This window comes from Odocoileus virginianus, unplaced genomic scaffold (genome assembly GCF_023699985.2).
Source record: "Odocoileus virginianus isolate 20LAN1187 ecotype Illinois unplaced genomic scaffold, Ovbor_1.2 Unplaced_Contig_2, whole genome shotgun sequence".
Classification (NCBI taxonomy): Eukaryota; Metazoa; Chordata; class Mammalia; order Artiodactyla; family Cervidae; genus Odocoileus; species Odocoileus virginianus.
Genome location: NW_027224319.1, coordinates 3,859,688 through 3,874,583, shown reverse-complemented (window position 1 = coordinate 3,874,583; position 14,896 = coordinate 3,859,688). Strand labels below are relative to the sequence as shown.

The following is a 14,896-nucleotide window of genomic DNA, read 5'->3' as shown; positions in this document are numbered from 1 at the left end:
GAAGATCGTCTTTAATTCATGTGTTATTTCCATAAATCCAACATGATGAGTGTAAGATTATAGAATCTTGGGAGGGGGAAGGGGCCTAGACTGAAAAGCATTAGAAAACAAGTAGAGTTAGAAGTCAAGTTTTTGATCCCTAGTTACGTGAGATCAGAAACACAGAAGCAGATAGAGTTTTTACCTGTCTGCACTCCTAATCACAGTCCTTGCAGTTTGGAAAAATGATATAGTAATAGTAAATGAACAATATCAGTCATAAAGAAAAGGAAAAAATAGTAAAAATCACCCCAGATCTCACCATGATGAGTTTACTACCATTAACATTTCTCTATTTATGCATACGTGGATACAAAATTTTACATAATTTGAGATCATACTCCTTTAGCTGATTCACTAAAATTGCCCATAGTACAATTCAGTTGTGCAGTGTAAATGAAGTTTCTTTAGTTTCCAAAACTGTTTGAATCTCTTGTTACCAGCTTCCCACCTGCTGGGTAGAAGAAAAAAGTATTCACAAATTTTAGTCCTAAGTGGTTTAAATTTAGTCTTATCCTTCCATTCATATGAATGATAACTTTAGGTTTTACTCATCCTCTGTTAATCAGCTTATAATTTCGGTTCCTTGTCTCCTCTCATTGGTCCTTTCTAGGATGGCAGTAGAGATATGGGGGAAGGGCCAGCATGACTCGATGCATGGGCAGAGGGAGAAGAAGAGGGTACTCTAGTCTCCTATTGGTTCTTGATTTACGTGACTGGTGTCTGCTAAGGTGGGGGTCGACCCAGTCCCAACCCTGAGTCTTTGTGCTGGCATCTGCTGCAGTGTTTGTAGTAATGACCTCAGGATCCATTCATTCTCAGTCCTTCCCAGGCACAGTGACCTCTCCAAGGTGATGGAGCCTTCACTCAGCCCTGTAGAATGGAGAACCACACCGCCATTGAGTTCCTGGCCCAAGCTCCACTCTTTGTTCTGAGCCGGCAGGCACCCAGCAGACATGCCCCTCCTTGACTCCATGTGCATGTCCTATACAAACCAAGGGACACACAAGACTGCAAGCCAGGTGTTTTTCTGCCTGACCACCAGCCTCACTGCTCTGGCCACCCCATGTGGGTAAGGATGTGCTTTGCAGAGAGATATCCTCTTGAGAGCCCCCTAGCTTATCAAACAGCTCTCCAAAGCCCCTAACTCTGGTCAAAGCCTGGATGGGAGAGATAGGGACACACAGCTATGACTGCTTCCTTCCAGGGTCTCTTTTCTCATAATTTCTGAAGTCAGAAGGAGGGTTGCCCTTTCCCTGCCATTCTTGTCTGGCCAACTCCAACAAATATATATGCAGCCTCCATCTATACTATGATAAATGGGATGAGGTGATGGATATCTCATAACTTCATAAATTCACATTCACCAGTGTAAAATTTTAGTGAGTGTTGCAAAGTTGAATTGAAAAAAAATATTTAGAATTGGAGATCCTTCTTTAGAAAATACATTTAAGTTTGAAATGTCATATCAATTATATAAAAAAAATCTAACGGTGATGCTCAATGCTGGTGAGTTTGCAGTGAACCTTATTCATCGCTGGAACACTTACTCATTGCTGGTGCTATGTAACTTGTTTTAATAAATTTTGTATCTAACATGAGCCATCAAGATACACATGGCTTTAATCCATTAGTTTTAGTCCTATGATTTTACCCTAAGGGGAAAAGGTTGAAAAGGTATTACCAATACATAATGTGCACAAAGATGTTCATTGTGGCATTGTTCTCATAGTAGAAAACAAGAAATGGGAACAATATAAATGTTTGACACATGAAGAATGTTTTGAATAAATTGTAGTCCATTTAAAGAATAGATTATTATGTAGTCATTAAAACTAGTTTTGGATACCGGATAAAATCAGACAGATGTTTTTAAGAATGAAGAGAATGTAAAATGTGTAAACAAAGATTGCAACAACGTGAAATTATATGTACATATAAAAGGCAACAGCAAATAATCAAAATAGTTGTGAGAGGTAGGTGGATTATCATTTTTAAAACTGAAAATTTTAAATTTTTCTGTATTTCCTTATCAGTTAAACTGTCACTGAAAGCTAATGTTTTTAGGCAGGCACTGCTAGAAGATTTGGCGGACCTTTTCTAGGGTGGAAACCTAGGCAAATTGCAAGATGAAGGGTTTACTCATCAGAACTTGAAACCACAAACTGAAATCTAAGGAACTTGAAGAAGAGGGCACACTAGGCAAAGCATTTGCATTTTGTTTTCAGATTAAGAGATCTTAGGGGCTAGGTTCTCCCCTTTGATTGTGGGTCGAGCTGGCATACAACCACCCAGACTTGGGGAGGGGAGGCGTCTTTTCCGGTCTTGACACCTGCATTGGCAGGGGCTCAGCCGGCCTCCACGGGAAGAGTGAGAAGGCCATTCAGATGACCGCAGTGGGCACCTGCGTGAGGACAGGTAGGCCATGGGACACCAGCTCCCTGGATGCCTCCAAGTTATTTGCGCCCACATTTTCTCTTCCTACTTCACGATTCTTAGTGCCTTTGGCAAATTCTGAACCTGGATGATATTCGCAGGGTCCCTGCTCTCTTCTTGCTGGGCAAGTCTTTCAGCCTCTGTACTGGACACTGTGCTTAAATATCCGGAGTGAATATCAGAAGGCCACCCCCTGGGATTTACAGTAATTCAGACCTTCCTGTCTTTGAAGACATGAAAACCAGTTCCCTGGACTCTCAAACACCTCCCCAAACGCAAGCCAGAGCCCCTCCTTGTGAGAATCCTCTCAAAAGAGTCTTATTAAACTCTAAAGACACGCCAAATCAGACCAGTGCACTGGACCTCCACCTCCTTAGTCCTGAGTCCCAGCCAGCGCAGTGCCCCTGGATGGGAGAAATGTTTATTTCTCAGTATGGATCAAATAATGCAGGATATCTTCAGATTGTATGATGTGAATGTTTTTCCTGCTTATTTTCAACAACCACCTGAGAAGGAAAAGATACTGAGAAGAAAATGTTCTGTGAGTTCAGAAAGTTTACATTCTTTACATATAACGAGTGTAAGATAAGAGTCAATAACAACCGTGTCTTTCTTAGCCCAGCACTTTATACAGCCTTGCTTGTCCTCACAGCTTTGCAAGGTGGATTTCTATGTCCCCATTTTATAGATGAGCAAATAGAGGCTTGGCAAGGCTCTGTCACTATTCCATTAGCACACAGCAGAGCTGGGGCTCTGTGTCTCCAAAGCTCACAGTTATTTCCTTAGGGTTCCATTTATAAGGGCCTCCACACCCCCAGATTACATGAGTGTTTATATATATTTTTGTATCTCCATGGTTCCATTTTTGTACATGCAGATCACTAATACATTTTAGTTTGGTTTGATATATGGTGCAAAGTGCACTTCTATTTTATTTCTCTCTAAATGGTTGACCAATCTGAAGATACCATATGTTGAATAATTACCCTCTCCCCCTTGAGCTGGAAACATCACCTTTGCCATATATTCCTTCATGTTCCTGATTCTGCTTGTGTACTTTGCACATAGAAATCATTGATTTCTGTGCTAGAAACACTCCTTTAATTACTGTAGATTTATTAGATTATTTATGTATATTATCTAATTAAACAACTGCCTTTCAGTATTCATTTCCAGTATGTCTTATCTTTTAGAACCATTTGTCCTATTAGATAAACTTTTGGATCACGTCATCAGTTACTTACAAAAACATAATTTTGAGTGAAATTTTCTTACATTTGTAAGTAAGTTTAGAAAAAATTGATAATGTTACATGTCAAGCTTTTCTATTTGGGAACACACTAAGTCTCCTTACTGTGCTTACCATAGGGCTTTAAGTTATTGATGTTGCATATTTCTTTTTACATTTTTATCATCTACCTTTATATTTCTCAGGTTATTGTGAATGAGATACTTTTCCTTAACAAATTTTCTAAACAGTTGTTGGTAATATGAAACAAAATTACATGTTTTAAGCTGATTACCTTACCGGCTTTTAAAAATAAATACCTTTAGAACTAGATAGATTGGGCTTCCCTGGTGGCTCAGAGGGTAAAGCGTCTGCCTGCAATGCGGGAGACCCGGGTTTGATCCCTGGGTCAGGAAGATCCCCTGGAGAAGGACATGGCAACCCCACTCCAGTATTCCTGCCTGGAGAATCCCATGGACGGAGGAGCCTGGTGGGCTATATATATAGTCCATGGGGTCGCAGAGAGTCGGACACGACTGAGCGACTTCACTTTCACTTCTCACTAGATTATTTCACTAGATAGATTATAGATATTATCTGTGAAGCACTGACAGAATTATATCCTCCTTTCTGGTATTTCTCATTTGTTTCTCTCACCTTCTTGCTTTGGTGGGAACTTCCACAGTGATGTTAAATAATAATGGTGTTTCTGGTTCCAGACTGTAATTAGACATCCACCCTCCAAACTTTCAAAGTCCCCAAAGTACAAAAAAGATACTATTAATTTGAAATCTGTTTTATTCTAAAACTTTACTAAAGTGGAAAACTGCCATGCCTATGATGAAGAGTGCTGATCCTTGACTATAGTGGGAGTTTGGTTAAACCAGTCACGTCTGAAAGAGGGCCACATGCTGAATGATATCCCAGCTTAGTAACATCACTAATCTGGTGTGTGTGTGTGTGTGTGTGTGTGTGTGTGTATTTAAGTGTTTAGTCTCTTTGAGGGGATCAGCCTCTCAGGTGAACTTGATGAATCATCTAAAGTATATGTAACAGCAGGGGAAGGAGAGGGTGGGACGAATTGAGAGGGTAGCTTTGACTTATATACACTAGATATGTGAAACAGAAAGCTAGTGGGAAGCATATGTATAGCACGGGGAACTCAACTTGGTGCCCTGTGACGACCTGGAGGGCTGGGATGGGGTGGGGAGGCTCAGGAGAGAGGGGACGAATGTACACTTAGAGCTGACTCACGTTGTTGTACGGCACAAACCAGTACAACATTGTAAAGCTGTTGTACTCCAATTAAAAATTTTTAAAGCAAAGAATATAGAGAAGAGAGCAGGTTGTGAGGTCACTGCGTACCATCCTGGATCTGCGTGTCCATCTGGAAGAGCTCTGCCCACAGACTCCAAGTGGTCAGCATTCCTGCAGGACCACCTGCTGTTAAGATCAGATTCCATGCTTAAGGCCCTGGGTACTTTTGGTTTCATGGGTATTGGTGCCAGAGAACCATAGTCATAAGGTTTTCTTGCTTACATATCCTTGGTCCTCTTCAGTATAGGATAGTGATTGAATTCCTGAGTTTGAAGAAATGACTGTGTGACATAGAGCAAGTAGGTTACGCTCTCTGTGCCTCAGAATCTTTATGTGTGTGTAACCTAGTGATAAGAAGAGTTACTGCCTCATGGGGTTCTCCAGTCGTTCATTCAGCAAATAGTTAATAAGCAACCGATGACATGCCAGCCACTGTTCCAGTGATACGGCGCATCAATGAATGGAATAGACAAAGCTCTTTGACCTCATGAAGCTTATGTTCCAGCCAGGGAGTAGCCAGAAGCTGCAGTGTCTCAGATGCTCATGAGTGCTGCAGAGGAAGGTGAGGAGATGAGGGAAGGCAGCAGTAGGGTGGCGTTGGAGAGGTGAAGCTTAAACAGGAGAGGGTCAGCAAGAAACTCGAGATGACATTTGAGAAAAGTGGAGGGAGGTGAGAGAGTGAGTTGAACAGGTTTCTGGGGGATAAGAGGAACACCAAGTGCAAATATCCTGAGGTGAGATAGTGGCTGGACAGGTTCTTAGAGGAGCAGGAGGGTTTAGTGTGGCCAAAAGGAGTGAGGGGTGGGTATCAAGAGAGAGAGTCAGAGAGACATGAGAAGCTGTGGGCAGGAGTTCCGTGGAGCTGTGCAGTCAGGAACTTCGGCTTTTTTCTGAATGGAGTAGGGACCGTAGGTAAGTTTCCATTAAACTTGAAGTTATCTTCCTCATATTCTGTAAGGATTGTTCTGGCTGCCATGCGGAGAATAGACTATGGAAGCACAATTAGAAACAAGGAACCAGTAAAGAGGCTGAAGCTGCAATACTTTGGCCATGTGATGCAAAGAACTGACTCCTTAGAAAAGATTCTGATGCTGGGAAAGATTGAAGGCAGGAGGAGAAGGGGATGACAGAGGATGAGATGGTTGGATGGCATCACTGACTCGATGGACATGAGTTTGAGCAAGCTCTGGGAATTGGTGAAGGACAGGGAATCCTGGTGTGCTGCAGTCCATGGGTTTGCAAAGGGTCGGACATGACTGAGTGACTGAACTGAGCTCAAAGAGGCACTTATGATAATGCAGGGAAGATGTGACACTGGGCAGGGCACGGCAGTAGAGGTAGAAAGGGTGAGAATGGATGGATTCTGTGCAAATGTGGAAGCTCGCCACAGGATTTGTTGACAGATAGTGTACGAGTAAGTGAGAAATAGTCGACGACTCCAAGAGTTTTGTCTGAGCAACTGGAAGGATGGCGTTGACACCAGCAGAGATAAAGTCTGGGGAAAAATAAGCCTGAATTGGAGCAGGCAAGTCTGAGATTGATTATATGCCATCCAAGTGGAGATGTGCAGCAGGCAGTTGGACATACGGCTCCAGGGAGAAATGTTGGCTGAAAATACGAAAGTGACAGTTGTCATCACATAGATGTAAAGCACTGATTCTGGAAAAGAGCACCAGAGACATAGGTGTAGACAGCAAAGGACTGCATCCCCAGGCATGCCAAAAGTCGGAGGTGAGAGAAATGAGGAGGACACAGTAAGAGAGACTGAGAAAGGGTGGGCAGCGAGATCAGAAAAAAAGCAGAACTGGTGTCCCTGAAGCTGTGTGAAGAAAGTGTTGTAAGGAGTTGGGGGGTAATGTGAGGATTACATGAACCCACGTGAGAACATCAGGACACAGTGCCAGGCAAATGCATGTTAGTTCTTCTCCCTCTCCCTCTACTCACTGACGTTCTCTATTTTCTCAAGTTTTCAGCCCTTTCCAGAATTTCTTAGATCTTTTCCAAAACACGATAGTATGACTCTAGAGGAGGAAGTATTTCCTCCATCTAAAGAGAAATTCTTGGCTTTCTACAAATAACCAGTCTGTAGCCCATTACTCAAAGTTACAGAAAACACAGTGATTGGTATCCAAAATGTTTTAAAAAGATATTTCAGCTTTCATTAAAATCTGTAGTTACAGTAAATGAGTTTGAATTTATACAAATGGTTTTGGATCTGTACCAAATTAAATAGCCTAATAGGAACCCAAGAATACATTAATCCATTTATTTACTGACATTCCAATGAAGAATTATTGATAATTCTTTCACAAATATGACAGGAATAGAGAGAGAAAAATGACAGGCTGTACCCTCCTAAAGTTTTTGAATCTCTTTACTATCTCTGAGTTACATCCCTCCAACCTCTTTAAGTTGTAAGAAAAGAGGAAATTTAAGGGTTGAACTAAGAGTATCCTCAATTGCAAGCAGTTTAGAAGCCAATCCCAAGAGCTGGTTCAGTCTTCATCAATATTAACAAATCATCCAGAACAAAGGAAATCTACCCATCTGATTTTCCATCCACCTCTCTTCTCAGCTACCCCTTCATGTATTCATCCAATTATCTGTCCATCTAGCACCTTGAATTGCTTCCCACTTACACAGATTTAAGCCAGTTCTCCTTCCCTTTCATTTCTTTCCACAGAAAACCTGGGTAGTCAGAGAAAACAATTATTTGGTATAGCACTATCCTGTAGGCCTTTCTTACAGTGATGGAACGTTCTGTGTTTGTGCTGTTCAATAAAACACCTACTAGCCACATGGCTATCGAGCACTTGAAATGTGGCTACTGCTGTTGAAGAACTGAGATTTTCATTTTATTCAAATTTTATTAAGTTAACTTGGAATGGCCGCATGTGGCAAGTAGCCACCATCTTGGACAATGCAGAACTATTGCCCAGTACAATGCCTGACAAGCAATAGCTGCCTACTAATGCTTCTTAAATGGATAGAAAGATGGAGCAGAATAACTTTACCTTTTTTCACTTTTCAGATTATGCGTTTGAAATATTAGGTTCTCTTCAGTTACCACATTTCATGAGCGTTGGTATCCACCTGCAACACAGAACAGGCTAGGATGATAAAGGTCTAGAAACATCAACAGTATTTGGCAAAACTTGGAATGTTTTTTGTAAAAAATAAAAGTCTTCAGGTTTATTTTAGTTTGTTTTCTTTTTATCCAAATATTTGTACATCTTTGATCTGGAGCAAAGTTTTCTAATCTTTTTTAAAAAAAGAATTGGATTAGGCAATGTCCTGGGTTCCTTCGAGATGGGAAAATCTATAATGTGATAGCCTCTGCTGTAGAAAAAGGAAGCAGACTCTACAGAGAGCAGAAATTTGATGGTAGTAGAGGAAACTAAATTCAGTCACACATGGGAAAGAACTTGGTGAGAACCAAGTTGTGCGGGAATGGAATGGGCTGCCTTGTGAGCCAATGAGCTCCTTCCCTGGAGATACAAAGAACCTCTGAAGGCTGAAATCTTGAATAAATGCAGTCTTCTTCCCAGCTGCAGGCATCTCCCAGCCTTTATATTTTAGGGCAGCACATGGACTTCCTCAGCTTCCAGTCATTAATATTATTAGAGCAAAGATTATATTCCATTCTTGGAATGTAGTCAGTTAAGTGACTTGGTTTCATCCACCTGCAAAGTAACTTGAAATAGTTTTACCAACTTCTTTGTTCAAAGTGTAGATTTACTCACTTTGTTCTAATACCAGGTGTTTCCAGTGTGGCTGATTTTTAGTGTTTGTATGCAGGCTGATATGTGATTAAATTGAAAGAGATGATCTTGAAAAGTGTTTTATGGGGAGATGATGCCTGTGCAGTCAGAGTACACGTGGCAGGAGTGTTCAGTGTACTGAAGGTCAGTTTCCTGGCCCCTGGTATTGCCACCTCCACCTGTGTCTTGGAGAGAGAACCATTGCCTCTTTTCTAGGCATGTTTGTTACAATTGATATCACATTTGCACCCCCTTTTGTATTCTGGTACGTAAAATTTTATTATTGTTGTTCAGTCACTGAGTTGTGTTTGACTCCTTTGCGACCCCATGGACTGTAGCCCTCGACGCTCCTCTGTTCATAGCACTTCCCTGGCAAGAATACTGGAGTGGGTTGCCAATTTTTTCTCCAAGGAAGCATTCCAGCCCAGGGATCCAACCTGCGTCTCCCTGCATTGGCGGGTGGATTCTTTACCACTGAGCCACCAGGGAAGCCCCACCCTGCATCTAGTTCCATGTGGTTAAAAAATTATATGAAAATATAATTTGGAACGACTCAACATACTGTATATTTATGGTTTTTTAATCATTGTCTTACTGTCGTGTGATTAAGTTGTTCCCAATTTGCACCTTTACAAATAATGCTGCAGTAAACATCTTTGTATTTTTCTTAGTTCCTTAAAGTAGATTTCTCAAAGGACAGTTTCTACCCCAGTCCTATTTCTAAGACTCTTGCTGCATTTTGCCAAATTGTTTCCAGAAGTTGTGTAACAATTTGTATTCTGTTTCATATTGGTGCCAGTCTCAGCAAGCACCCATCAATACCAAGATCTAAAAGAAAAAAATTACTTGGCCAATTTTACAGGCAACAAGGGTGTCATTATTTATGTAACTAATACTTAATTACTGAGGGTTTTTTTTTAAGCTGTAATTATTAGTCATTAGTATTTCCTTTTCTGTGAATATCTATTTGTGCCTTTTACCCTTTTTATTGTGCTGAATGTATCTGCTTTTTTCTTATTGAGTCATGCAGTTCCTCCCCTAGAGAAATAACTCAGCCTGCATAGTTCATGGTAATCATCACCATTTTCTGAAATGAGTTGCAGATATGCTCCAATTCCTATCGCTTCCATGTACCAATGACCCCATATTCCCACTCCCTCCCCTCAAAACACTTGTCAACACAGTTAACTTTCATCTCCAACCGGTTGAAGGTTTCCCAGAAGGTTAGAAAGACTTTCTATCCCTACCCTCTAATATAGATCCAAGAAAAGCAGTCAACTTTGTAGATCCAAAACAGAAAGACACCAAATCAACCGATCAGCTGATTCATCTGACAGCCTGACTTAGAGTGGATTTTCAGTGAAAAATTGAAATATAAAAATTTATATATATATACAAATGTAACATACGTGCATGTACACACATATGTCAGTTATACTTTCACTGCTTCTTACTAGTCAATATTACTAACGCAGAACTACTCAAGAGGACCCTTTTGGAGTGGCCATCCTCTCAATAGTTGAGAATTTATGAAAGCACAGGGAAGGCAGCATAGGCACAGTTGTGGACATGTTGACTGAAGAGGGTAAAAGGCTGAGTTCGGATGAGTGGAAAGGCAAACACATCATGATACAGGTGAGAGAAAGGCAAAGTGGGGAAAAGCGAGAAGAAAACGGACACATCTCACAATCCGCTCTCCCACTTTGGCTCCACACTACCTACTGCAGCAGAGCCGGCCTCCCTCTACGCCCCGTCCATCCAGGAGCACTCCTGGGAGGTGTAACTTCCACCTGCCAAGACTCCTTGCTCCATCTCCTTTTTCCTAGAAACCTGACTGTCTTCCTGGAAACCCCTCCTGAATAATCCACTTCTGTTGCATTCAATAAGTTCTCGCCCAGATGAGAGCAAAAAGAAGATGATGGTACCTGCTAATTTAGCAAAGTCCTTTATGCGTCCAGTGATAGCTTAGGTCTTGCCACTCATGAAACGGAGATACCATCTGATACCACCAGAGACATTAGTAAGGTAGGAAAAAACACAGCTTCCTGTTTCAAAGAGTCTTAGCTTCTCAGGTTTTGCAAGTTTTTAAAAAGATAATCAAGTCTGGGGCAGTTCTTCTTTTCTATGATTGAGATCACACACTAAACAAGCACTCAGTTGAGTAATCCTTGAGAAGAATGCTGTTGATGTCACCAACTGTTTCGGGGGTTCTGTCTTCCCTTGGAATTGCTCATTGTTTTGGAAGAGGGGTAAATTCTTGAATAAGCATGCATTGACCTGTCAGGAGACAGGATAAAAAATGAAATCGGGATTTCCTTGTAATTACTCTGCAGAGCTCAGTGGGAGACTTTGACGAGGCGAGTTGTAGTACGGGTTTAAACAACCCAAGATGATTCGAACTTGAATTTCAGTTAGAGCACCCACAGCTGCTTGACCTTGAGTTAATGGTTTAATCTTGCTGGACCTCGGCTTTCTCATCTGTCAACTGAGAATGACAATAACTACATCATTGGGTTGCCATGGAACTAGCTAAGATAAATATGCAAAAAGTCTCTGAGGACTGTCCAAAGCTAAGCAAATGTAAGGGATGAGAAGAACACCACTGAGACCTAAGCCTCACAGGGATGAGTCATGTGCCTGCTCCATGTGCTGATGTGTCCGTGGCACCCAGGATGGTCCTGGGCACAGAGCGGGTGCTCATCCAATGTTTCGGGAAGAAGTCTGACCATGGACGGTGTGATCTGTGATACACTGGCTAAAGTGGACAAGACAATGAAGTTCACCAAGCATTCATCAGACATCTGCTGTATATGCAGGAATGTGCTTTATACTTCAAGTGATAAAGAAAAGGTAGGAAGGAAAGACAGTGACTTTGCTGGGAGGGCTCATGGGCATCCTGGGGCCCCAGTTTGAGAGAGCTTGATAGTCAGCGTCTCAGCTCAGGTGGTCAGCAGAGACAGTCAGAGAAGAGTTAGGAGAACTGGAAGCCTCTCCTTTGAATATGAGAAAATAAGGAGTCACCGTTGCTTTCCGTTATAGAATTGGCCTTTCCTATGGGCCAGTTATTCTCTGAGAATCATGATCACATAGGATTCTTGTTAGAAACGCAACTCGGGGGCCTGTGTAGACTCTGGAAGGGCACTGGTGACTCTGGAAGATCTTGGTCAGATTTGTCATGTATGTTGGGAATTTCTCCTGCGGTGGTGTTTTTTTTTTTGGTATCTAGAGTATTCATTCTTCCAGGTTGTAGCTCCACATTAACCCTTCATTGGTTAAATGTACTCATTTGTCCTTCCAGTCTCTTATGATCCAGGCATCAGCGTTGGAGGTGACACCAAGTCTGACACCTTCATTCTCCTCTCGGGGATCACTGTGTTATCTACCACAGCATTCCTCTGACACCTTCCTTCTCCTCTCGGGGATCACTGTGTTATCTACCACAGCATTCCTCTGACACCTTCATTCTCCTCTCGGGGATCACTGTGTTATCTACCACAGCATTCCTCTGACACCTTCCTTCTCCTCTCGGGGATCACTGTGTTATCTACCACAGCATTCCTCTGACACCTTCATTCTCCTCTCGGGGATCACTGTGTTATCTACCGCAGCATTCCTCTGACACCTTCCTTCTCCTCTCGGGGATCACTGTGTTATCTACCGCAGCATTCCTCTGACACCTTCATTCTCCTCTCGGGGATCACTGTGTTATCTACCACAGCATTCCAGCATAGGGTGTGGTGTGGGAGGCCTCAGGTCCTCTTGACACTGTGTGGAAAATGCTGATGGAGGTTCACAGGACGTTAAAGTGTCTGAGAAGGCCTCAGTGAGGAACGGGTTTAAACGTGGTTAACCGTGCATCCCTCAAAGCTTGTGTTAAGGTAGAGAAAACATTGTTGTTGTTGTTGTTTTTTCAAATAACACCTGTCAATATACTTCAAGACTGGGGTTGGGTAGGGGAATGCTGCGGGTGCTTGTCTAATGACTGGTCAGCATGTGGGCACAGCACAGTACAGTTGCCAACCCTCTTCTGGCCCATCTTCCCATTTTGACAAGAGTCCCCTGACCAGCCCCTCGAGGTATGTGGGGATGCTGTTGTAGACAAGGAAACTGAGATTCAACAAGGAGCTTGGCAAACACCAGAGACTAAAAGACAGAGCTAGGTTCCACCTTAGGGTTTTCTCCTACTTTTTTTTTTTTTAGATATTTTTATGTGGACCATTTTTTTTTTTAAAGTGTTTACTGATTTTGTTTATTTCTGTTTCATGTTTTGAGTTTTTGGCCATGAAGCATGTGAGATCTTAGCTCCCCAACCAGAGATTGAACCTGTACCCTTTTCACAGGAAGGCAAAGTTTTAATCACTGGACCACCAGGGAAGACCCTTACCTCAAGAGTTTAGACTGTTCACTGGTGCTCATTTTTCCTGCCCTGCATCACCATCTGAAGGACTTGTGCTTTCAGCTGAAAATAAGGATGGCAGACTGTAAAGGTAGAACCAGAGTGACTTCCCTGAGGTCTGGAGTGGCTTGTTCTGTCTGACTTTTCCCAGGATGGGCAGGAGATTTTTGCTGCTTCTTTCAGGCTCCTTGAGGCAGTCAGCTCATGAATTTCCAAGGTACACAGGAAAACTGACCCCAAACACTTATTACTTCTGATGTTTTCAGATTCTTAATGTACATAAACTAAAGCAGAAGCATTTTTGAGAAAACAACCAAAATAATGACATCAACAACAAACCAAACAGAAGACAGCTTAGGAATATGGGAACGTCTGAGAGAGAAACAAACAAACAAAAGATGTTAAGAAGCTATATGAAAGGGTCAGAAATTTCCTGCAGGCAAGCTCAGGTCAACTGTGGCCTCGAGCGTGTGAAAGGAAGTGTTGTTGAGCAGCAGGAAGAAGTACTTGGGTTCCTTTATCCTGTCTTCAACACCAGCTCCTGGCCACAGGGTCCTGGGGCAGGAAGGTGGGTTCCAGCCATTTACCTCCTCTTACTGATGTGTTTCCAGGGGAACATTAACTCCTAGGGGAGGTAATGGAAGGATTCACGCAGCCAGTGGTGCCTGCCTCTGGCACTTGGTGGTCGAGTGTATTTCTGAGTTCTCTCCATTGACAGCACCCTGCCCTTCTGTAAAGCCCCCAAATCAACAGAAGCAAGCCTTTACAAAAAGGGCTCTTCCCCCATCATAGACTCTTAATACAAGACAAGTTGGAGTGACCATGTGGAAGCTGTATTATTTGGGGAGGTAGTGGACATCTCAAGATTTGAACGGAAGAGCAGAGTCTACACTTAGCATTGGCCTGCAACTCAAATCTAGAATTAAACCAAGGATAAAATGAGCCACCCACTGGACAGCTGTGAGCACCTGGCACGCTTCCAAGTGCAGGGTGTGTGGTTGACCAAGCCCTGCTGCTGGGCTCTGAAACCAATGCTCTGCTTTCCCCAAAGCTGCACTTCTGTGGCTTGCCCCTCCCCTGACTCGGCCAGCATGCAAACTGAGGCAGGCCTACTCCTGCGAGACAGGGCTTCCACTGATGGCTGCCTTTAGCTAGAGAGCTCCCAAGTAGACATACCAAACTCCCCTTAGTCTACACAACAGGGTGGGAATCATCTGCCATCCTCCCCTTGCTCCCTGCTTCACTTGAGGCCTGACAGTGCTCGCCCATTTCCCCTCATAGGTACCTCCTCTAATAAAGGTTAAGACCTGCTGGGTGTCTGCTTTTCAGTATCACACCCTGCATATTCATACTAGCTTCAGAATAGAGCCCAGGTCCCTCTAGTCCATTTCCAGGAAAAATTGGGTGGTTGTTGATCTAACTATTCTGTATGTTTCATTTTGCACTTTTTCTTTTTTGTCAACATTGAAAAAAATCTAGTATCAAAATTAGAAAATCAGTATAATGATGAAGAAAAAAGTGAACAATGATTTAGAAATGATGCAGAAAATACAGTTTTCTCCCCAGGATATGGGAAGTACCTCTTAATGAGGTGCAAATACAATGCATCTTTGCATAAACAGAAAACTCACCAGATGTCTGTCAAGTGGAGTAAATGACATCTTTTCTTCCACAATATCTTGAACTATAAGATGGGCCCTTGGAAATGTAAAAAGAGAA

At 42.4% G+C, this 14,896-nt stretch overlaps 1 protein-coding gene across 2 annotated transcripts in view; it reads right to left on the bottom strand.

Moving 5' to 3' along the window:
• CCR3 (C-C motif chemokine receptor 3) overlaps nt 1-14,896 on the bottom strand; it is a 33,174-nt gene that overhangs the window by 3,366 nt on the left and 14,912 nt on the right. The window contains exons 1-2 of one of the 2 annotated variants that reach the window (XM_020916137.2): nt 10,707-10,968; nt 8,035-8,113 (exon numbers count right to left, since the gene is read on the bottom strand). The gene's annotated coding sequence lies outside the window, so the exon portion shown is untranslated. Of the gene's footprint in view, nt 1-8,034; nt 8,114-10,706; nt 10,969-14,896 lie in introns of those variants that run through there. The other variant, XM_020916139.2, reaches the window with a different exon arrangement.